Source organism: Ursus arctos, unplaced genomic scaffold, assembly GCF_023065955.2.
Source record: "Ursus arctos isolate Adak ecotype North America unplaced genomic scaffold, UrsArc2.0 scaffold_10, whole genome shotgun sequence".
NCBI lineage: Eukaryota > Metazoa > Chordata > Mammalia > Carnivora > Ursidae > Ursus > Ursus arctos.
Genome location: NW_026622764.1, coordinates 2,998,973 through 3,022,297, shown reverse-complemented (window position 1 = coordinate 3,022,297; position 23,325 = coordinate 2,998,973).

Here is a 23,325-nt window from a genome sequence, read left to right as displayed (position 1 = left end):
AGTTCTCACAGACCACCTCCTGGTCACTGCTAACCCAAACTATGGGCCCTCAGTTTCTCTCTTTCGAGGCATCTGACCCCATTCGGCACCGCACCTCAGCTTCTGATCCCCAGGTGGGTTCCCGTTGTTGAAACACGTTAGGCTCACCCAGCTGAACTAACCCAGACAATGTTCTCCAGTCCCGCCAGAACTATCCAGAAGGTTGGCATATGCCACTGCTCCATCCTGGGCACCCCCAGGCCTGCCCAGCTGAGCCCCACCTCCAGTTCCGTCTGCCCACCAGGGAGCAGCAAGCACACCCCAACATGAGGTGAGCACGTGCGGGCTGCTCGCTGCACCTTCAGTCCCCTGGGACACCCACACATTCCAGGGCACTGGGTTGGGGTTGACCCAGATTCTCAGCCCACTCCAGCTTACCCTTCAGGACCAAGCTTGAGGTACTCAGAATTGCTTAGACTCAAACTGGTTAAAACTGAGTCCTCTTATAAAGATCGATTCCTGCCGAAAATATCTCACCTGCTAGAGAATGACTAATAGAAATTAAGCATGTGTTTGAGAGCCGGGTACAGCCCGATGTGGGTGGAGGAGAGAGTGAAAGCCAGGTTTGAGACAGTGCAGACGACAGAGGAAGGGGCTTGTCCTCTGAGCTAGAAGGGATCCCGGTCCCCTCTGAGGCCACCACAGATAACCACAGGTGGGCTCGGCAGGGGGTGTTTCGTGACTGCCCGGATGCTCTTCTCCAAGGAGATGCGCGTAGCTGCTGGGAAAACCAGCTCCAGAGCACACGCCCGTGGGCACGCCGCTCCAGCTCCCCTCCCCAGCGCCGCACTGCAGATCCGTAGCCGGCTTCGCCGAAGGGCTGCAAGGGCCGCTTTGCACTTCTTTGATTTTTGTCTGGCTGCCTTCCACCTTATCTTCCTCCCTGGCTCCGGTTTTTGAAACCTTAGGCATTTTCTGTCCTGCTGCAGCTGAAATCCTTCGTCTGGTCCCTGGGAATTACCGGCCCTTCACCTCATCTCCCATGCACTCTGCTATCTCTGGCAGAACAGAGCTCAGCCAGCCTACAGCTCAGACGATAACCAGACTGGTCCATCGCTTCCTACACTGAGATTCTAAGCACAATTTGTTTGCACTCCTTAATGCACTTTTGGATGTAGGTTTTCCTCCCCATTTGGAAGGTAACTAATTTGCCTGGAGCACCTCCCATACCTAATCCTTAGAGTCACTCTTGCATTCGCCCAGCAAATTACGGAAGTTTTTAGGAAATCATGGGAGTCTCCTAAAAGCAAGGCAGCATGAAGCAGTGATTAAAAGCGTAGGCTCTGGAGCTAGATTCTTGGGTTTGGCTCTGCGCTGTGTGAACCGAACCCAGCACGTCTCCTTTGCATGCCTGGCCAGCTCTGCCTGCAGACCAGCCCGCGCTCGGATGGCAGCTATATTTCAAAGGCACTGTGGCTTTGAGTGTCCTCTCTTCCGTACTCACAAGTTGGTCAGCTTTCAGGGAAGTCTGGGAGTGAGAAAGATTAACGTGCAAGGGGAAGCACCGTATTTACAGATACACCCACAAATGTGAGAGTTGACTCATAACAAAACTTTCCCCTTAATCTTTAAATGTGATTCGATGTTGATAAGACTGTTTACAATATCGGATTTCTGGATGGAGTCAAGTGCTTCTCCACATTGCGCCTTGCGGTCTGTGTTGAGCAGCAAGGACCGCGGAGCATGGAGTGATGGAAGAAAGCCCACCTTCTCCCTTGGAGGACTTTGTCATGCTTTCACGGTCCTGCTCTCAGCTGCGGTCCAGAAAGAGAAAACCTCAGGGATGAGATTTCTCTGTACACTCGTGAAACAAGATGCTGGTTTACTGGGCAACATTAACTGGTGGTGGCCAGCATGGGTTTCCATGGCCAGTGCATGCTAAGGGGTCCCACCATGTACAGGAGGGGCTCAGGGAATACTTGCTCATTTGCTGAAGCCAGAAAGAAGTTGGGGGCCTGGGGGGCGATGACAGCTGGTTGAACCCAGGCTATTCCTTCTACACACTCAGCTTCCCATGACTTCATCGAAAGGGGACGCTTTGTTAGTCCCACTAGTATGGCAGGGTGGTTCTGCCCAGCCCCCAGGAGCTTGGGCTGCAGATGAGGCAGGCTATGGGTTTGCCTTTCATCCTCAGACACTTACCAGGTGTTTGCAGTGTACCAGCCGCGGAACACACGGCCACAAGCCTCCTTCTCCTCTCAGATTGCAGCATGGATTCTCCCCACAGGGACCCTAGAAATGCTTAGGAAATATTTGTGGACCACTCCCCTGAGATCCAGCAACATACATGGAGTGGTAGTTTTAAATTTCATACGGCCTCACTATCTGCTGGTTCGGCTTCTGTCAGACATACCCGGTACCTGCCTGTGACTGCTTTGCCCTACCCGAGACATAGGGTAACACATTTCAAAGGACAACCCTCAAGGATGGCATAAAGATGGCCTTCCTTTCCATGTGCTCAACTGGGAAGTGACAACCACTAGGAATGTATCTTCCGTTGGCATTCTAGTTTCTATAACGTCTTTCAAAATAGAGCTTGGGTGTGTGTGTATGTGTGCGTGCGTGTGTCAGCGTAAGTCTATTCACCAAATAATACTCCCTTCGTGGAAAGCATGACTCTTATTTCTGCGAGTCTAGGAAATGCACTGATGCATTTTCCCAGCTCATGAAGGTAATTAGATAATAGAAGGGGAGAGAAGGAGAAGCCGTGAGATCAGCTCTTGTGGGTTAATGATCTCCAGGAGGACCGTCCCCAAGAACCACATCAAAGCAGGAGGAGGCTCGGACAGATGCAGAAGACGTGTACACGCTGTGTGTACTTGTATGTCGTTAGCATGTGTGTACTGGGCTCTGACGTCAAGGGTCACCCTTCAGGTTGTCTTCCCTCTTTTCCTGTGCAGGCTCACTCATGCACGAGTGCAGCAGCCCTGCGTGGACCTCGTCTAGTGAAAGGGATGGAGCTGTGACATGCCAGCTGAAAAGGTCACGGGGACAGTAGCATCACCAGGAAATCTGTGCTGGGCCATTAATAGCCTAGCGTTTAGAGAATATCTTACAGGAGTCAGGAAGAAGGAAACGATACTTCCAACTTGCCTCGATCAGGAGTGTCTACCCCGGTTCCTAAATCACTTATACGTACAGTTCCAGGCGAAGACGTCATTTTATTGTTTTTGTTACAAGGTTAAGATTTAAAGGGCCAGCCCCAGGAAAATCTGAAAATCGGTATTTAATGTCCTGGGACACCCCTTTCTCTCCTGGTATTCCACCTTTGCTGCCTGCCTCCCACCTTTGTCCTTGTTCTCTTCTGAACACAACTCCTCACTCAAACAAAAACCTGCTTTCAGAAAGGGTCTGACATCAGTCATGTGCACCTTAGTATAAATTTGCTAACAGTTCATTTATTCAACAGTATCCATTTAACAGCTACTTTTTATTGATTCCTTCACTTCGACATGTTTTCTGAGTGTTTAAAAGATTCCCAGTGCTGGGGCACCTGGGTGGCTCAGTCGTTAAGCATCTGCCTTCAGCTCAGGGTGTGATCCTGGCGTTCTGGGATCGAGCCCCACATCAGACTCCTCTGCTGGGAGCCTGCTTCTTCCTCTCCCGCTCCCCCTGCTTCTGTTCCCTCTCTCGCTGGCTGTCTCTCTCTGTCAAATAAATAAATAAAATCTTAAAAAAAAAAAAGATTCCCAGTGCTGTGCTGAAGGCACAAAGAACAAACCCCAGGCTCTGACAGCTCAAGGAGCTCACCGTCCACTGAGGGAGAGAAGCAAAGAGCAGTGACAGCGGGAAGTGCTCCAAGTGGAGAGTTTGGGGTTGCACTGTGCTCCCTTCGAGCTCACATGCTGAAGCCCTAACCCCCAGGACCCAGAATGTGACCTTAAGGGGAGATAGAGTCTTCACAGAGGAAATGAAGTCAAGAGGTTATTAAGTCATCCAACGTGACTGTGTTCCTAGGACAGGGATTTTTAGAAACAGAGACACACAGAGAAGAAGGCAGTGTGAAGACATGGGGAAAGCAGCGAGGGAGAGAGGCCTGAAGTCGTCCTGTTCCTCGTAGACCTCAGCAGGAACCACCCCACCTTGACCCCGGACTTCCAGCCTCCGCAGCGGGAGATGACAAACTGTGGAGCCCTAGGAAACTGACCTACGGTGAGCAGGGCTCTGGGGACGCTTACAGAGAGAAGCAGGGGTCAGAGAATGCTTCACCCAGAAAGTCCAAGAGAAGACAGTCCTTCCTTGTCCCCCACGCCCATGCTTGTGTCCTGGCCTGGGCACACCAGCAGGGGAGAGGCCAGATGGAGCACCAGCTTATCCTCGTCCAGGAGGAGCCGGTTCCCCTCTCGCTCTGGGAAAGCCTGACTGTGCCCAGGCGGGGCCTCCGGCCTCAGGCTGGTGTTCCCAGTGCCCTGCCAGCAGCCCGCAGTGCCCTCCGTCCTGCTCCCGTTGTTCCGTGGACACTCGATGGGCTGACGTAGGTTCTTTCCTTGACCACTTTCAGTCTGAGTTTCCCTAGAAGCAGATGGGGTATTGAGCTCCGGCTCTGGTGGGGCAGAGGGAGAGGGGGCGTTTGGGGGCAGGGGAAGGAGCCAGTAAAGGTGTGTTGCTGTGTCCTTCAGGGCTGTAGGCAACTGAGCCTCGCCGCTGTTGGAAACTCTGGGAAATGGAGCCAATCACCAGCTTCTGGGTGAGCCGGTTGGAGGCAGTGGGTCTCGCGTGTCCTTGGGCCCAAACGTCATTGTCATTGGGGTGGGAGTGGCTAATTCTCCTGCGCAGGGTCAAAGCAGACCTCCTTGAGCTCAGAGGGAACTGCGGACACAGAGAAGCAAACCCACAAGGAGGTGTGCCGGCTGCCAGCCCCACCGCGCCACCAGACCCCCAATTAGCTGTCAGCCCCCACCCCCATGACTGGCATTTAACTTTAATATTTCCTGGGGCGCCTGGGTAGCTCAGTCATTAAGCATCTGCCTTCGGCTCAGGGCATGATCCCGGCGTTCTGGGATCGAGCCCCACATCAGGCTCCTCTGCTGGGAGCCTGCTTCTTCCTCTCCTACTTCCCCTGCTTGTGTTCCCTCTCTCACTGGCTGTCTCTCTGTCTGTCAAATAAATAAATAAAATCTTAAAAAGAAAAATATTTCCTTGGGGCGCCTGGGTGGCTCAGTCGGTGAAGAGTCTGCCTTCGGCTTGGGTCATGATCCCAGGGTCCTGGGATTGGGCTCCCTGCTCATGGGGAGTCTGCTTCTCCCTCTCCCTCTGCCCCTTCCTCTGCTTGTGCTCTCTCTCATTCTCTCTTGCTCTCACTCTCAAATAAATAAGTAAAATATTTTTTTAAAAAAGTTCAGTACTTCCTTCCATAAAACCCACAAATACGGCCAGATTTCCGACACTCAGCTGATAACAGTATTTGTGAACGCGTAAGTAAATAATAGCAGTGATAGACGTGATAACTGATAGACTATTTCTCCAAGGAACCAGAAGTCTCTTGTTTCTGCCCATCTGAGCCCCATCCTTTCCCTGCTTGGGGTGACCTCAGGAGTCCTGAGTCCACGTTCAGATGTCCTGCTGTTACAACATAGTGCTGAAATCAACCAGCTCCAGAAATAGCAGCTGCTCGTACAATGCCCGTCTCCAAATCTGGCGTTGGAGATGCGCTCTGGCAACAGCAGAGACGAGACGCCGCTGGGTCCCAAACCTCCACCACAGGCACACCCTGGGTCCCACAGCAGGGCGAGCAGTGCCCTCACCCGGGAAGGGTGTCAGTGTATCACACCATCCGCGGGGCCGCGGGGAAGCCAGCCCACAGACTTCCCGTTTGGTGTCCACCACACTTCTTGCTGCGCCCAGACGAACTCACGGTAAATGCAGGAGATGCCAAAATGCCTCTCACCCTCCCACCCTAAAGGGAAAACCGCAAGGGCTTTGCCCAATAAGACTCGAAGTCATTCCAGAATATTTTGCAGACGAGGAAATAATTTAACGATAATCTAACAAATGAGGCTACTACTAAAATACTTCGTTTCCAGTCTTTTGTCAGCTTCTGTTTGTTGGTTCCAGGCTCAGCAGGTACAAACGAGCACAGAAAGGAGATGGTTTCTGAGCGGGTTTGAGTGGTTTGGCAGGTGGGGGTATGGGTGCAGTCCTGGGACGTTACGGAGCCGCGCAGAAGTCTTCATTTCCAAGCCAGGACTGGGCTCTGTGATCCTTGCAGTTTCGTCTGTGGAGCCGGAGGCAGCAAGCCCGGCCCCTCCAGGGGGACAGAGCCCGGGGCCACGGTCCCTCCAGACACACAGCCTGTGGCCACGGCCCCTCCGCGGGCTGCTCTGTCAGGCACAGCCTCGCTCGCTGCCGGGCCCCCGTTTTCTCATGTTTGAAACCGAGCTCAAGCAGTGAAATCTCGACCTTGGTGAGGTCAGGTGGTCATGCAGATGACCAGCGTCCTCTGGTGAAACACATCTCAGATTCGCCCCCTCTCACCTCACCCTAACCCTAACCCACAGAAGCCCCGCTCCCTCTTTCCTCTGCCCACTTGCCCTGCCTCGAGGCCCCTGTCCAGCTGGACATGCCAGCGAGCATGCCTGCCCTGTGGTTGTCTCCTTTCCCGCTGACAGCACGCCCACGGGGACGTGTGGAAGCCGCGGGACGGAGTCCGTGGCTGACGAGCCGTCGGAGCAGCTGCCTGGCACAGACCGGCTGGGCCAGTCCGAATCCCTCCCTCGAGAGTCTGGATGTGGAAATAAGAGAATAAAGCAACTAACCACAGGCTCTAAAGCCAGAAGATGCCACGAGGTAGGGTTGGGGCCATCACAGGTCAGCACAGACCGAGGTGAGGAGGGAGCTCCAGTGGGAAGAGGGAGAAGAACCCTCCAGAAGCACGCAGGGGGAGTCTGGAGGGCTCTGTGGAGTGAGAGGAGCACGGAGCAGGCACCTGCAGACTCAGAAAGGCTAAGAAGCAAACCTAGCAGCCTATGAACGGGGTACCCAGGGTGGCCCCTCGATAACAGTGAAGAGCTCCTGATGGACGAGTGTAGCCCTGAGCCTCCAGGAGCGTCTCTCAGTGACACCACTGGGGCAGCTCACCGCCACGCTCCTGCACCTTCCAGAACTCTCTCCCCCATGTGTGAACAGATACACTCAATGGTGCTTCCTCAAGGCAGCCAGACGGGAGACTCGGAACACCTGACGGCCTCCTAAAGGCTCGTGCTCTAAAAAAAGGGGGGGGGGGGCTTGTGATCTTTCTGGTTTTATTTCTCTAATTTCTATTTCTGAGACCAATTTTAAGGGAAATAGTTGTATGTAAAAATACTGCACAAATAAACTAATATACTGTACGTTCTGTTTTTTAATCTACGTTCAGTTCCCTGACAACAATTAGCCGTCTTTGAGGCTTTACCATGTCTTCCATTCAGTGAGAATTCCAAGCTTCTTCGTGGCCCTTCGGTGGAAGGTATTTTGTCCTACAATGGCCAATGCAAGCCTGATAAAAGGCCACAGAGAAAAAAAAGTTCTCCATTCCCCACAGCAATGTGCACCAAAGAGAAACCGGGCATACCCAACGGCCACGAGCCTCCTCCCCTGAGTGTCCGGCCCCTCCAGGGCCCGCTCTGCACACTGGGATGCCCAGTGTGCGGGCCTAGCTCTGTCCCTCAGCTTTACCAGGCACGCCAAGAGGGAAGCTCGGCCTGGAGCATCAGGGAGGCTGAGCGAGCTCATCCCCACCGGGAGTTACCTCGCACGTAATGCCCGCACTGCTGCTTTCATCACGCCCACACCTGACTCCGGCATCGCAGCTGGTGTGAGATGCTTTCCCAGGGGTGCCCATCCTCTGAGCCGGCGTGTCCCCCAAAGTGCACCCTTTCCACTCAGGCTCAGATCACAAACCCCACTTGGCAGAGTCTCCCCGGCTGCCTGTGGATCCCGGGTGCTGACCCCAACTGTAACGCCTTCTGCTCGTGTCAAGGGTGCCATTAATTTTATTCTTATATGCCAGTAAATCTTTTTTAGATAGGTGCTCTGTGGTCACTCGATGTTCGTGATTCGCATAATTATCAGCTGCAGCAATCAGAAACCCATATCTCAGTGTAGCCTACAGCCAGAGACACCCAGGAAGCTGGGCTGAGTTCCAGCGAAGGGACCAGTCTCCATGAATAACATGTGCAGTGATGCCCAAATCATGGCTTCAGTCATTCATAAATGTGTTCCGAACCAGCCCAATGATTCAAAAGGCGCTGATGGCTTTATGATGTAGAGGTGCGGTCTTTACCATACCCCGGGAGGAACAGAATTGGCGTTCCTGATGCGGACTGGGAGCATCAATGTGGTTAGGTCCGGTTTCTCAGGGGAGCAGCTCAGACATGAACCAGGGAGGTTCCCGCCGACCGTGCTGCCGACACAGGTGATCGCTCCAGGCGCTTTCAGTGGGAACGTGTCTCTCACTTGAGATACCCCGTTTTGCTCGTTACTGAGTTCATAGTGACAAGGCGTCCTCAATCAGGCAGCATCTGTGCTGCTGAGTTAGGGCATCGATGAGGCTCCCTAGAACATTCCAATGGGAAATTTGGGAGCTACATTAAATCAGTTTCTTACATTGTTCCCCCAAACATCCTGAGTTTGGGCTTGTAATTAATATTTTATTTGCATATTGCATAGGAGGAAAATGCTGTACGTTATACCCCAAAGTAAGAGAACTAACTCTATTAAACTTCTTATCTCAAAACACATGCAGACAAAGGCAAATATGAATTCCAAAGTCTCCACCGTTGAAAAGGGGGGTTCTCCCTTGTACTTAAAATATAAGCCAATCTTATAAGAAATTATTTGCCTCCGCTTCCGGCAGTGCATTTCCTGTCTCCTCCGTAGGAACAGGACACAAGGGGGGAAGAGAAACAGAATTGTCGGTGGCCCTGCTTTGTTCTGCCAGCTCGTCGGTGCCAAGGAAAGAAAGGTCATTAGAGGAAGCAGCAGATTCAGCTCGTGAGAGGCAATTGTTGCTTCTCACACCCAAATACCGAGGGGACAAGGGCGGTGAGCACAGAGCGGAGGAAGACCAGGTAACACCCACATCCCTCGGGTCACACCCTGAACCGGCCGGCGTGTCTCCGTCGGGGAGACAGCGGCTGCCCTCTGGGACAGGAGCTGCCCTGCAGAAGGGCCAGGCGCCGAGGCCGTGGGACACTGGTGACAGCACCAGCCCCTCACATCCAAGGGCCACACTTCCCGAGATGGCTACCTCGACCTCCCTTCCAGAGCCAGCCCTGAACGGGCAGGACACAACGGTCTTCGTTCACCGTCCTCCCCTGGAGGGCCGGAATCAGGCTGCACGTCGTAAGCAGGAAGGGGGCTCACGCTTCATGAGCAGACGCCGTCCTGCTTGTCTAAGCATAAGTTGCTTTGAGTGGCTTTACCCGGGCCCATCGCATTCAGATGACGGAGATCACAAACATGTTATTTTCGTGTTTTGCCAGAATTTTTGTGTGACATAATGTGATAAACACGCATGAAATGAATTCCAAGTCCGCCTCTCGCCCTCGGGCTGATTTAAGGAAGAAACCACCAGAGACTCCTTCCTTGGGAGCTGGTGTAGGGGCAGGTACGCGGGGCGCTCAGTGGGTGGAGGCCGTCAGTTAACTAGTTCTCGTAACATTGGCCGGGGAAGCATCTCGAGGAAGATGACAGCTCGCCGCTGGGCTCCCCGTGGCCGAAGCAGACCCCATGATGAATGGGCCTTGGGAGAGACGGGCCTGAGGTGTTCCAGACCTGCCGTGTGTGTACACAGCTCTGAGGCATCCAGTAAAGACTTACTTGCTTTATCCGCGGGCTTTCAGATCCTGCATTCGAACGCCTTTAAAAGGTGGCGTTCTGGTTTGCACACCCTGATGCCTGGATGCCCTATCCACTTCCCTGCTGCTTCCAGACCTTCCTGCCCGGCCCTGGCAGGTGCTCCCCGGAACCCCAGCTGCCCAGCCCCAGCGCCGTGAACGCGCCTTCAGAGAGCACCAGCTAAAGCCTGGAACAGTGTGAACCACTGCAGGTTAAGTAAGGTGTCAGCCTTCCTGTTAAACTCGCACTGTAATAAACCCCCCCGCTCGCCACAGGAATACAATCTGGAGAACAGTCCTGGATGCATGAAGGCGATACTTTTGGCGAAGGGACGGTCTCGGCACCGTCAGTGCCCGTGCCGCAGCCAGGTGCCACGGCTCCTCGTAGGAAGGTTGATTTGTGCTCATAAATGCGTAAAGAGGGGGTTTTGTTCAACCAAGATATCAGCGGACAATGCTTTCCTTCTCATTCCATTTTTTTCAGCAATTAGAATATAGTTCGGAAGGATTGCAAAAATTTAACACAAGATGCCTTGTGTACTTGCCACAAACTTAGCAGGGCTGGGGCCACCAGATGGGTGTCTGGTGGCTGGAGGGACATGGAAGAGCAGGCTACTGCTGTGTGGGACCAGAGGGAGGTCAGGGCACAGTGGACTCTGCTCTCTTCTTACTGCTGTTTTTAAACCTGGACACAGATTCACCAGCTGTGCATTCCATCCACTCACTTCAGGAGGTAGCATTTACTAGTCTTAACAACCCAGATTAGCAATCTCGGGTCTCCACGCTGCAGCTCGGAAGGACAGCTGGAACGTGGGTAACGTGGAACCGATGATATTTCTATTTTGTAAAGGACAGGGAAGGGATGTCCCAGGAATTAGAGCTGACCAGCCTCACTCCGGGAAAACTGACTGATGATGTAATTACGGGCCGTGAGCCGTAACTGGTGGCAGCATAATCCGAGAGCGTCCGTGAGCCCAACCACTTGGGGGAGAAAAATTACTACTGTTAGTTCAATGAGAATTCTCTCAGTGAAATGGCAAAAAGAATGTGCCTTTTAAATCTGCCATGATCAAATTCATCCCGATAAATAGCCTTCACTTATAAGGTTCTCTATTTTCTGGATCACCTCCGAAAGAGTTCTGGAACGTTCCAGGTCAGCCGGGAACAACGTCCGATCTGTACGGACGCCAGAGTGGAGTCTCCGAGCGGCCCCTCACTCCGTCATGGCCGTGGACCGTCTAACAGCTCCTACGAAGGACAGAAACGGATCCCACGGACTCAGACGTACCTGAGGTAGGGCTATCGTGCTCGTGATAGCCCTCCTATGTTTCCTCCCTGCCGTGTCATGGAAGAGAAGCCAGGCTTTGGCCCCACAGTCGGGACCCAGACTTCCCACGTGGACTCTTACTGGCCCTGAGACCTCAAATAGTTCACCTTCCTTGTCAAGGCTTAGGACTTTTTCCCAGGGTGTGTGTTTGTTCGACATAAGGAATCATCTCTATTGAGAACAAAACCCAAGAGAAGGTGTTTCTTGGGAGGATCTGGGATGGGGCACATCCCATACGATGGCTGTTTCCAAAGTTTGCATCTTTGCAGGAGGGCAACTCTTGGAAAACGATAGGACGAACACCCAGATACAGCCTCTCGGTTTGCCTGCCAGTCACATGGATCAACGAGTAAGTACGGAGTAGAAACCTGAAGCCTCACCACCTGTACCTTCACACACTCGTTACTCATCAAAGCGAGAGGACAGTGAACGATGGCGATTCCAGCAAGTCCCCAGCATCACCACAGAGCTGCACCAACACCCTTGCCCCCCCACCCAAATCACTAGACTCGTAAACCGTGCATCACCCCCTGGGGTTCACAGCCGGGGGGAGCACCTCCCTATGGGCCCCGAGCAAGAGCAGACAGGCCTTCCATTATTTATTACAGTCACTTGACTTTTTAAGAGATCTTTATCTTTAAATGTTTTCAGAACACTTGTATTATTTGGCTCACTCTCCAGTTTAACTCCTCTTTATAAATGATCTTCGACTACATGGTAACAGTTGCAAATTACTCCCTCTGCAGTGCTCACTGTCTCTGTTCGGTAAATGTTCATTTTTCTTCCCTGCTCATTAGAGCTCACGAGTCCTTTAAAACAGCGGTCTGCATGCTGGCGTATGCGTTTCCCCAGGTGATTTCCAAGGTGCTTGGGGCACAAACTGTGTGAAGGTCCATCTCCAGACACCCTTTTTTGAAGGAGCTCTTTCCCAAAACCTCGCACCTGCTGCTTATCCTTCTCCACCGTTCCATAGCTGACTGGCTTGCACTCCACAGAAGACGGGTTCTCCTCTCTCCCTTTCTGAACCCACCGGAGTGCATTTTCCCAGAGTACACACCCTTCTTCCTACCAAACCAAAGCAAGAGAAGGGAAATAGCAGCTTCGGCTACTTTTCGTGCTCCCTGTCTGATACATCTGATTTCTCGCCTAAAAAACACAGTATAAGCTTCAAAACAGGATAGTTTAGCCCATGGTGAGATTTCTGAATTTTGACGTATTGTACAGCTAAATGTGATAAGGACAGCTTTGGTTTAGTGGCATAAAGCCTTCCCTTTCCTAAATTTTTCTGTTTTTTTGCTAGCCTATGGGAGCCTACCAAGAAGACCCCACAAAAACTGAGACAAAGGGGGGCTGGGTGGCTCAGTCGGTTAAGTAACTGACTCCTGATTTCAGCTCCGGTCATGATCTTAGGGTCATGGGATCGAGCCCTGCATCTGGCTCTGCACTCAGCGGGGAGTCTGCTTGAAATTCTCTCTCTCCTTCCCCCTCTGCCCCTCCCTCACACTCTTTCTCTCCCTCTCTCTCTCTCTAAAATAAATGAATAAATCCTAGGGAAAAGAACTGAGACAAGAAATATCGAAGGTAGCTGACAGCAGGCCCGAGAATGCTCCCTCCACCAAGGACAAGAAGAGCTATAACCTGTCAAAAAGCGTGCTTGCAAATATTAGTCTGCTAGCAAACACGGTCTCTGTCTTTTTCTCGGTTTTGGTAAAGAGGAGTGCAGTGAATGCTTCATTCACCTACATCTCAGCTTGTGTCTGCAACTCCAAGATTTTGATGAAAACATACTTAAAAAAGTATGACACAATAATCCTATTTTATGAAAAACGTACTGCATTGGTAAAGGTGTATTGAAATTAACAACATTTCTCTATTCCTAAAATTTTCTGATATTTTGGGTTTAAAAAAAATGGGTGCCTCTAAACCGAAGAGTACCTAGTATAATGACAGTCATTTGCTGATTCTCGGTAAAGCATTTTTAGTGTGATACCCCAAAGTTTGCAAGGCGTATGCTTACTCTAATGACTACGTAATGAGTCCCTTTGCAAGTCGGGTCACTTCCAACTCCTTGCTATCAACTAAAATGAAGAAAGTCCTGATTGTGTTGGAGTCTGATCAATAATTTAAAATCCTTTTAATGATAGATCACTATGCAATTTTTTTTTGCATACAACTTGAAAGAAGTATAGGTAATCGAATGGTATTGCTATCATGAAACCCCTTCCAATTCCAAGCACTAATTTATTGGAACAAGATATTTTAGTACTCAAATGATGGAAATAAAAATTAGGAATTGAATTGATGGTGAAGACTGTCTCATTCTTTTAAAAAATAAGTCATCTGTGATTACATACACTAATCGCCAGGAAGCCCATCCCTATCAAGATACATTTCCAATAAAACTTTACTGCATTATGTTTAATAATGATACATGCAATTTTATAATGTATTTGTTGTTTTGGTCAATTTCTTCAGTTAATACTTGTCATGACTGAATTGACAAGAAAAATGTAGAAGACTTGGTCATTAGAAATGAGTAGAGAATACGGAATTTAAAAGATGTCATATACAGCTTTTGAGAACAGAATTATATAAATTGAACAGTAAAACACATTTCACAAACAGAATTCTGTTGGAAAGTGCAATTCAGCTAGAGAAAAGAGAACAAGAGAAAATATCCTATCGTAAAAGAACTTGTCCACATGCCTTTTAAATGGGTGGGGGTGGGTGTCAAGGTAGGAGGATGCTTAGATTCCACTGGGTTTGTTTTTTTTAATGATGTTCCACTTTTATTTTTAAAAGTTAAAAAAACATAATTTCTGTACACCAGAAATTATAATTTTCCATACAATAACAACTTTTTTTAAAGATTTTATATATTTGATGGAGAGAGAGAGAGCATGAGCATGGGGGAGGGGCTGAGGGAGGGGAGACTTCCCGCTGAGCAGAGGGCCTGATGTGCCCGACTCACTTCCAGGACCCTGGGGATCATGACCTGAGCTGAAGGCAGATGCCCAACCAATGGAGCCACCCAGGCTCCTCAGCTACAACTTTTTTTTTTTTAAAGATTTTATTTATTTATTCGACAGAGATAGAGACAGCCAGCGAGAGAGGGAACACAAGCAGGGGGAGTGGGAGAGGAAGAAGCAGGCTCATAGCAGAGGAGCCTGATGTGGGGCTTGATCCCATAACACCGGGATCATGCCCTGAGCCGAAGGCAGACGCCTAACCACTGTGCCACCCAGGCGCCCCTCAGCTACAACTTTTGAATAGAATCTTTAGCTATCATCTTTAAAAAGAGTAGGTAGTGCAATTCTTCAAACTTCTTCTATGGTTGGCAAAAACAGTTGAAGGCTACAGCTGCTTTGGAATATCGTGTGGTAAGAAGTACGACATTGGATATTTGCTAGGTCGTACCCTAAGTTCTACTCGGACTGATGCATCATATTTCAACAAAAGAACGAAGTATGAGCATATAGGTCTACTATTACAGAAGCAGAGCCAGAGAACATTCGTTTTTTGAGAAAGAGATCCCCAGAGGAGGGGACTTCCATCTCCTCTTGTGGAGGTGTGGCCCTGACCTTGGTGTCAGGATTTGGTCCAGGCTCTGACCCATCCTGGGGGCTCCTTGCTCCCCCTCTGCATCACGAGGAACTGCTCACATGTGACTACCTTCTTGTATACCTGTACTCTGTGAGCAGGACTGAAGTTAGCATCGGGAAATGGGCTTTCTCCTCTCCTGAAGGATGATGGCCCTTAAATTAATTGAGTAAGCTTTCTCCTAAAGTAATTTATCCATTTTATAAGTCATTTCTTGCAATTTAACTCAAAAGGAAAAAGAAGTTTTGAGGTATAATGGGTCACCTTACGTAGGCAAAGGCTATACTCAGAGAACAAACATACACATACAAATGATTTGGGAGTTAATTTGCAATGAAGCAATCTCTAAAGTACAAGGAGAAATTGCACCGGAAAGCCAATTAATAAAATACAAAGTGAGAAAAGATTCAACTTTGGTTGCTAGGCTGAAGAAGCCTGCTGTCAGGGAGATTTTGCAGACAGGCCTTCGCCCTTCGGTGTTTCGATGAAAGTGCTATAAATCACCTCTCTGAGAAGGGAATGGATGTTTAGTGATTAATAATTGTGGGTTTTTTCTGCCATAGATGTTGACACCTTAAGGAACACTGTTAGGGACAGAAAGACATTTTTAAAAAATTTTGTGTTTATAGACAGTGATTCAGAGCAGAGACTAGAGGTCAGATGAGCAGCTCTTTGCATTTGCAAACTCGAATGCTCTGCACTGGGCACAGATCTAAGCACTCGTGAAGGATAAATGAAAAAGAAAATTTCCTTTTGCACATTTCCAGTCTGGGTGCACAGAGTTATAGAACCACGTGTTGCTAAGTGCCGAACAAAACCAGATGCAACATACGGGGGCAGAGGGATGGCCTGAGAGGTGCTGGCCAGGAAGGTTTCTCTGAGAAGAGACAGAAAACTAAGGCTTATGTGGTAAAGTAACTTCTCGACTGGTCTAACAGCTCAAACAAGGTAAACAGAGGCAGATTAAAACTGTGGGAAGCTGAAGACAAGCATTATACAAGGGATTTGGGTATGAAGTCTACCTGAAGTCCAAGGGTCATTCAAGATAAAGTCTGACTCTAAGTTAAGAATTCATTAAAAGGAATAAATATTGATGGATAGATAGATCAATAGATGTGAGATAAGACAGGTAGAGTAAAATGTTAATGGTTGAACCTAAGGGTTGGGTATAGAGGTGTTCACTGTAGAATTCTTTCAACTTTTCTGTATGTTTGAACATTTGCATAAGAATATGTTCTAAGGACATTAAAGTAACACATTAGAAAGATGTATTCTTCTTGAGGTTAGAAATAAATTTCAGGTTAGAATAAGTCATAAATAACAATCATTAAAAATAATTTTGAAACTCATCAAATTTGCATTGGTGTTTACTTAAATCCCATTCATACAGCTATCATCTTTTTAAAAATACTTATTATGGAAGCATAGATGACATACAATGCTATATTAGTTTCGGGTGCGCAATGTAGTGATTCAGCAAGTCTATACATTACTCACCTGCGTTTTGTTCTGTTTTTGTCTTAAGACAGAGTATTAAATGAAAAGGTGCACTAATGTGTCTTTTGGTTACACACAAGCATGGCTGGGATATTGAGAAGGTGAAATTACCCATCATCTGTGCATAGGGTAGAAATATAATGTAGCTGCATGGAAAGCACCCGTACAACAAAAAACCACAAAGTTTTCAGTATTAAATGTTGATATGTTGAAAGCCCTCATTCATAAATATTTAATTTATTACTTAAATCTGACAAAACCAGTAATAACTGGTTGATGACTTTAATACCGTTGACTGGCAGCATTCATATCACATGCTCTAAAAGTTCCCACAATACAGCAGCAAAATCATGCTCTTCTTCCAAAAAGAGATTAAAAAGGCGGGTGTGTATTCTAGACCATGTGTATTCTAGACCGTGTGTATTCTAGACCGCGTGTATTCTAGACCGCGTGTATTCTAGACCGCGTGTATTCTAGACCGCGTGTATTCTAGACCGTGTGTATTCTAGACCGTATGTATTCTAGACTGTGTGTGTATTCTAGACTGTGTGTATTCTAGACTGTGTGTATTCTAGACCGTGTGTATTCTAGACCACGTGTATTCTAGACTATCCAGAAGATCACACATTAGAAACTGAAGAGAGACTTTCCAGCATCAGAGTAAGATGGTGGCTTCATAACTACTCTGACCAAAGCTAGTTTTTAGAAGAAACTCCTCTTAAATTTCTTTTCAAATGCTCTTAAATACAAGCAAACAAATGATTTCAAAAGAAATGGGGCACAGAAATCTCAGGCTCTGCCAGACCAGAGGTGTAATTTCTAAAAATCAAAAGTTAAATGAGGACAGAGCTACAATAACTTGATCATGCACAAGGAAATTAAGCAATTTCCACGCCTCCCCACCCTCCCTAGCATGCTTAGTAGGGAAGAACATTCCCATCACACAGAGCTTCTCTTCTAAGCTGTCTGGGACCATTTTGATCCTTTTCCTCCCACTGTACTTATATTTATTCAATTGCTTCCAGTTAGGCAAAAATGGCTTTTGGATAGCACTTTCCATGTGGAGCATGAAGCTGGCAGAGCACGGTGCTGAGTTTGGATGGGGCAGTGGAGCAATGCCTTCTGGAACTTGTACCATGTTAGTTCATTATTTCTAGCAAAGGTGTATTTCAAACTCCCCAAAAATAAATTCTCCACCCAATTAAGATGACTGGGCTGCAGTGACAGGAAAGCACAGCTCAATGGAGCAAACCCATAGTAGATGGATGGCTGATAAACACCAGAGTTGCCTGTAAGCAGTGAAAATATATTAATAAAAAATCTAGGGACCTTAAGATTAAGACAAACGGAATGGTATACAAATATTCTACTTTAGTGAGTCCATTTGTTTTTCACAAGGATGTGGCATAGAGGTTCTGAAATTAGTTTTTGTGTGTTCCAAGACTGAAAAACTAAGTAAATATTTTTTAGGTAATGACAGCCAGGACTTTCATCATCAGAGTAATAAGTTACACATGAAGAAAGGGGAATGCTAAAATGAGCTCCAGCATGTTGACTGGAATCAAAGGCATGAACTAATGAACACACACACACACACACACACACACACACACACACGGATACTGAAGCAGGTAAAGATGTGCACATGTGCATTTGCTTATATATATATATACACATTTTTTTAATCTGTCCATGGAGAAGTCCTAGCACAATGAATGGCACTGAAATAGCAATGAACACAGTTAGCACACATAACTTGGTTCCTAAATACCATCTTCCAATGACAGCTAGAGCTCTTTAGAGGGAGAGCTGTTCCAAGGTTCAGGTGAGGAAAATATAAGATGAGCCTGGAACATCTTGTCGCGCCAAAAAGTAAGGACATGCTCCCCAAATGGTGGGGACACATCAAAGAACACAATAGCCAACTTCAAAAGATTCCCAAATATCAAATCTGGCACAAATTCAGCAATAACCTGAATCTTTTTTTTTTTTAAGATTTTATTTATTTATTTGACAGAGATAGAGACAGCCAGCGAGAGAGGGAACACAAGCAGGGGGAGTGGGAAAGAAAGAAGCAGGCTCCTAGCGGAAGAGCCTGATGTGGGGCTCGATCCCATAATGCCGGGATCACGCCCTGAGCCGAAGGCAGACGCTTAACCACTGTGCCACCCAGGCGCCCCATCAATAACCTGAATCTAACCACTTCAATAATTCCATTAAATAGAAATGGCCTAAAATAGCATTAATTAAAGAAACTGACAGAACTTTATTAAAAAATAATTATATGCTGTCTATAAGAAATCTACCACAAATATAATCACATAGGTAAATTAAAAGTAAATAGTAAAACAATATACCAAGTAAATACTAATGGAAAAAGTTAAAGTGGCTATAGTAATAAGAGAAAAAGTAGACTTCAGAGCAAGGAAAATTGCTAAGAATACAGACAGACCTTTCATTGTTATAAAAAAGTCAATTAATCAAAAATAAATAATAATCCTAAATGTGTATGCATCCAGCAACAAAGTTGCAAGATAATGAAGTAAAAACTGAAAAAAAAACAGGCAAATTCACAACTGTACTTTGAGATGTCAGTGCTCCTCTTACAGTGATTGATCAAACAAGTAGACAGAAAATTAGCAAGGAAATTAAAGACCTGCACACCACCACCTGACCCCCTTACCTAGTGATGTTACAGACTCCACATTCAACAAGCAAAATGCATATTGTGTACATAGTGTGCATAAGTGTACATAGACATTCACCAAAATAAACCATATTCCGGGCCACAAAGCAAACCTTAACAAAATTAAAAGAATTTAAATGAGGAAGTCATTTCCCTTGCCATACATAACCATAAGTCAATAACAGAAAAATACTTTGAAAATGTGCAAATGTCAGGAAATTGAGCATCACACTTTTACACCTTAGGGTTATGGAGGAAGTCTCAAGGGATATCTGAAAACATTTTGAAATAAATTTAAAGGAAAATACAATATAGCAAAATTTGTAGGACACAGCTAAATGATAGCTTAGAAAGAGATACATAACAGAAAATGTTTATGTTAGAAAAGAAAGATCCTAAATCAAGTATCTACGCTTCCACCTTAAGAAATAAGGAAAAGAAGACCAAATTAAACTCCAAGGTAGCAGAGGGGAAAAAAATTAAAAAGCAGAAATAATTGAAATTAAAACTAACAGAGAAAAAACACTGAAGACAAAAGTTGGTTCTCTGAAAGATCAATTAAATTGATAAACCTCTTGACAGGCTGCTCAAGGTAATAGAGAGAAGACATACATTACCAATATCAGAAAGGAAAGAGATTATGTTACTGCTGACCTTATGGACATTAAACGCATAATGAATAACAGGGAAATGCTACAAACAAGTCCATCCATGAATTTGACATCACAGAAAATAGACCACCTCCTTTTAAGATTTCAAAAATTCACTCAAGAGGAAATAGATAACCTGATTAGTCTTATGTCTATGAAAGAAATAGGATACATAGTTAAAACCTCCCAATAAAGAATATCCCAGACCAAGACGGTTTCCACAATGAATTCTACCAAATATTTAAGGATGAAAGAATGCCCGCTCTAACACAATCCCTTTGGAAAACAGAGGAGAATACTCCTTAGCTCATTCCGTGTGGCAAGCACTACTCTGAACCCAAAAGGAATCGAAGACTCTGTCAGCAAAGAAAATCACAGACCAATCTTCCTCATGAACACAAGTGCAAACATCTTCAGTGAAAACGTGTAAATGAGACGTTACTCTGCACATACATTAAAAACCACTGAGCTGCACACTTTACACAGGTGAACTTCATGGTATATAAGCAATAGCTCAAAAAGCTGGTTTTTAAAAACACTCTGTCTACCCAAAATCAAGGGCACAAACTTTTATGCCAGGTTATCTAAAATTAACAATAATTAGAAACAACCCAGATATTCTTCAAGTGGCAAGTGGCTAAACAAAGTGTGTTACATCCGTGCAAGGAAGCTATCTGCATCAGACAGAAGGAACTCTCAGAACACAGAACAGCGAATCTTAAATTCATTCTGCTGAGTGAAAGAAGCCCAGCACAAAAGGCTATGCATTGTAAGTTTCCATTTATAGAACATTCTTGAAAAGGCTATATGAGAAGTAAAACTGTAAGTGAAATAAGTCGGTCAGAGAAAGACAAATACCGTAGGATCTCACTCATATGTGGAATCTAAACAAACAAATAAGCAAACAAAAACAGACCCTCAGATGCAGAGAAGAAACTGGTGGTTGCAGTGGGGTGGAAAGGAATGGGTGAAATTGCTAAAGGGGATTAAGAGGTACAAATTTCCAGTTGTAAAATAAGTAAGTCACAGCACGGGAAATGGAGAAAGAAGAGGAGAGGAGAGGAGAGGAGAGGAGAGGAGAGGAGAGGAGAGGAGAGGAGAGGAGAAGAAGAGAAGAGAAGAGAAGAGAAGAGAAGAGAAGAGAAGAGAAGAGAGAGAAGAGAAGAGAAGAGAAGAGAAGAGAAGAGAAGAGAAGAGAAGAGAAGAAGGCAATTCCACACTGTAGGGATGGAGAACAGCCAGTTGTGTAGTGGGTGTGGTTGGGGAAGGGCTTGGGAGAGAGAGCAAAGGGAGCAGCACAGAGGGAATTTGGGTGGCGTGGGGAACTGTCCAGTGTGGCACTGGACACTGTGATGGACACTTGACTCCACTCACCTGTCAGACCTCCCAGAACTGCACATGAGATATGAATTTCATTGCCTGGAATTAAAAATTGGCAAAAATATATTATAATCTATTACTTGCAAACCAGGAAATAGTTATAGTCTCAAAAACCACATCAATAGGAACAAAAGACTAGAAATACATGAATTAAACCTCCAAGTCGAGTTAGCAGAAGATCGAAATACATGGAAGGAACCCAGATAAAAGCATGAACTCGGAGAGTAGAACCAATGGAAAAACCCAGCTCCCTGCCATTTCAGAACCAGTGGTGAGCCCCGAGCTGGCCCTGACCAGGGAGCTGAGGGGATGAGAGTGTAAATACAAAATTAAAAATGACAGAAATCATCCTCAAAACAGAGTACACTTGGTTTGAAATCAGAAGATACTGTAGTCTATGCAAACATATTTTATTTTTATTTATTTATTTTTATTTTTTTTAGTAGCGAATGTATTGTTTTTTTTAATTATTTTTTTAATGATTTTTTATTATATTATGTAGTCACCATACAGTACATCCCCGGTTTCCGATGTAAGGCTCGATGATTCATTAGTTATGCAAACATATTTTAATCATTAGAAAAGTGAGATGATTTCCCGAGATGACCAAGCAGACAGCGATTTTCACAGGCGAAGTAAAGAAAACTTTCATCTCTGGGCACCTGGGTGGCTCAGTCATTAAGCGTCTGCCTTTGGCTCAGGGCGTGATCCTGGCGTTCTGGGATCGAGCCCCACATCAGGCTCCTCTGCTATGAGCCTGCTTCTTCCTCTCCCACTCCCCCTGCTTGTGTTCCCTCTCTAGCTGGCTGTCTATCTCTGTCAAATAAATAAATAAAATCTTTAAAAAAAAAAAAAAAGAAAGAAAGAAAGAAAACTTTCATCTCTGAAAAACGAGGCCCCCGCCAGTTGCACAGGGGAGTTCAGCATCCGTCTGAAAGTGAGGCCATTCCAGCCTCACAGAAACTGTTCCCTGCAAGAGCCCGGCAGTGCTGGCTTCTGGTGCTGATGACCACTGGCAGGCGGATCTTTGTGCCTAGACGCGTTTCCACGTAGAACGGACCAGGGCTCACAGACGGGCTGCTCCCCGCACTGGGGCTGGCCAGCCACGCATCCTCCAGCAACGTGCCGCACCAAGGGCAAGAAGCGTTCGGGACCGAGGGCGGGTCTGGGGACGCGGGAGCCGGAGCCGCGCTGAAGGGATCCAAGGGCCAAATGTGGAACCACGGCAGCATCAAGACGCACATTTGCTGCCACATGGACGGCACTGGAGGAGATAATGCTAAGTGAAATAAGTCAAGCAGAGAAAGACAATTATCATATGGTTTCTCTCATCTATGGAACATAAGAACTAGGAAGATCGGTAGGAGAAGGAAGGGATAAAGAAAGGGGGGTAATCAGAAGGGGGAATGAAGCATGAGAGACTATGGACTCTGAGAAACAAACTGAGGGCTTCAGAGGGGAGGGGGTGGGGGAATGGGATAGACCGGTGATGGGTAGTAAGGAGGGCACGTATTGCATGGTGCACTGGGTGTTATACGCAACTAATGAATCATGGAACTTTACATCAAAAACCAGGGATGTACTGTATGGTGACTAACATAATATAATAAAAAAATATTATTATAAAAAAAAAAAAGACGTGCAGCGGCTGGAACTGCGGGGAACCGCGGATAGAAATCACTGCGGAGAAGGGGAGAGAGACGGAGACCCCGCACGTGCCACGGCGGGGTGTGGTTGTTGCGCACAGCGGCTGCGGGTCCCCATCTCCCTGCGCCTGCCTGCGGTGGGTGTGCAGTCATCAGTGTGGCTTCCTTTTGCTTTTCCAAACACTTGAATAAATAGTATAAAAAGTGGGAAAACACAAAGATTTAAGAAATGAAAAAACCAGATGGAGAGCAGACGTTCTGAAGTGGAGACGAAGTGCAGAACGGCAGGTCTGGAAGGACGGTGTGGAAATTTGCACACGTGCTCAGTGCCGGGAGACAGTTAACACCGTAACCGATGTTTACTGGTGAGAATACACTATGGGCTAAATAGGAAGATTTCCTAAATGTTTAGGGGAATTTTGAAGTATTTTATGGTATAATGTCATGATGTCTCTAAATTACTTTAAAAGATTTCAGCGTTGGGGCACCTGGGTGGCTCCCTCGGTTAAGCATGGGACTCTTGACTTGGCTCAGGTCATGATCTCAGGGTCCCGAGAGCCCCCACCTCCCCACTCCTCCACTACCCCCACCCCTTTCACCTCCACTCCCCCCCCCCCACCTTTCTCACCCCCATGGAGCTCCAAGCTCAGCAGGGAGTCTTCTTGAGATTCTCTCTCTCTCTCCC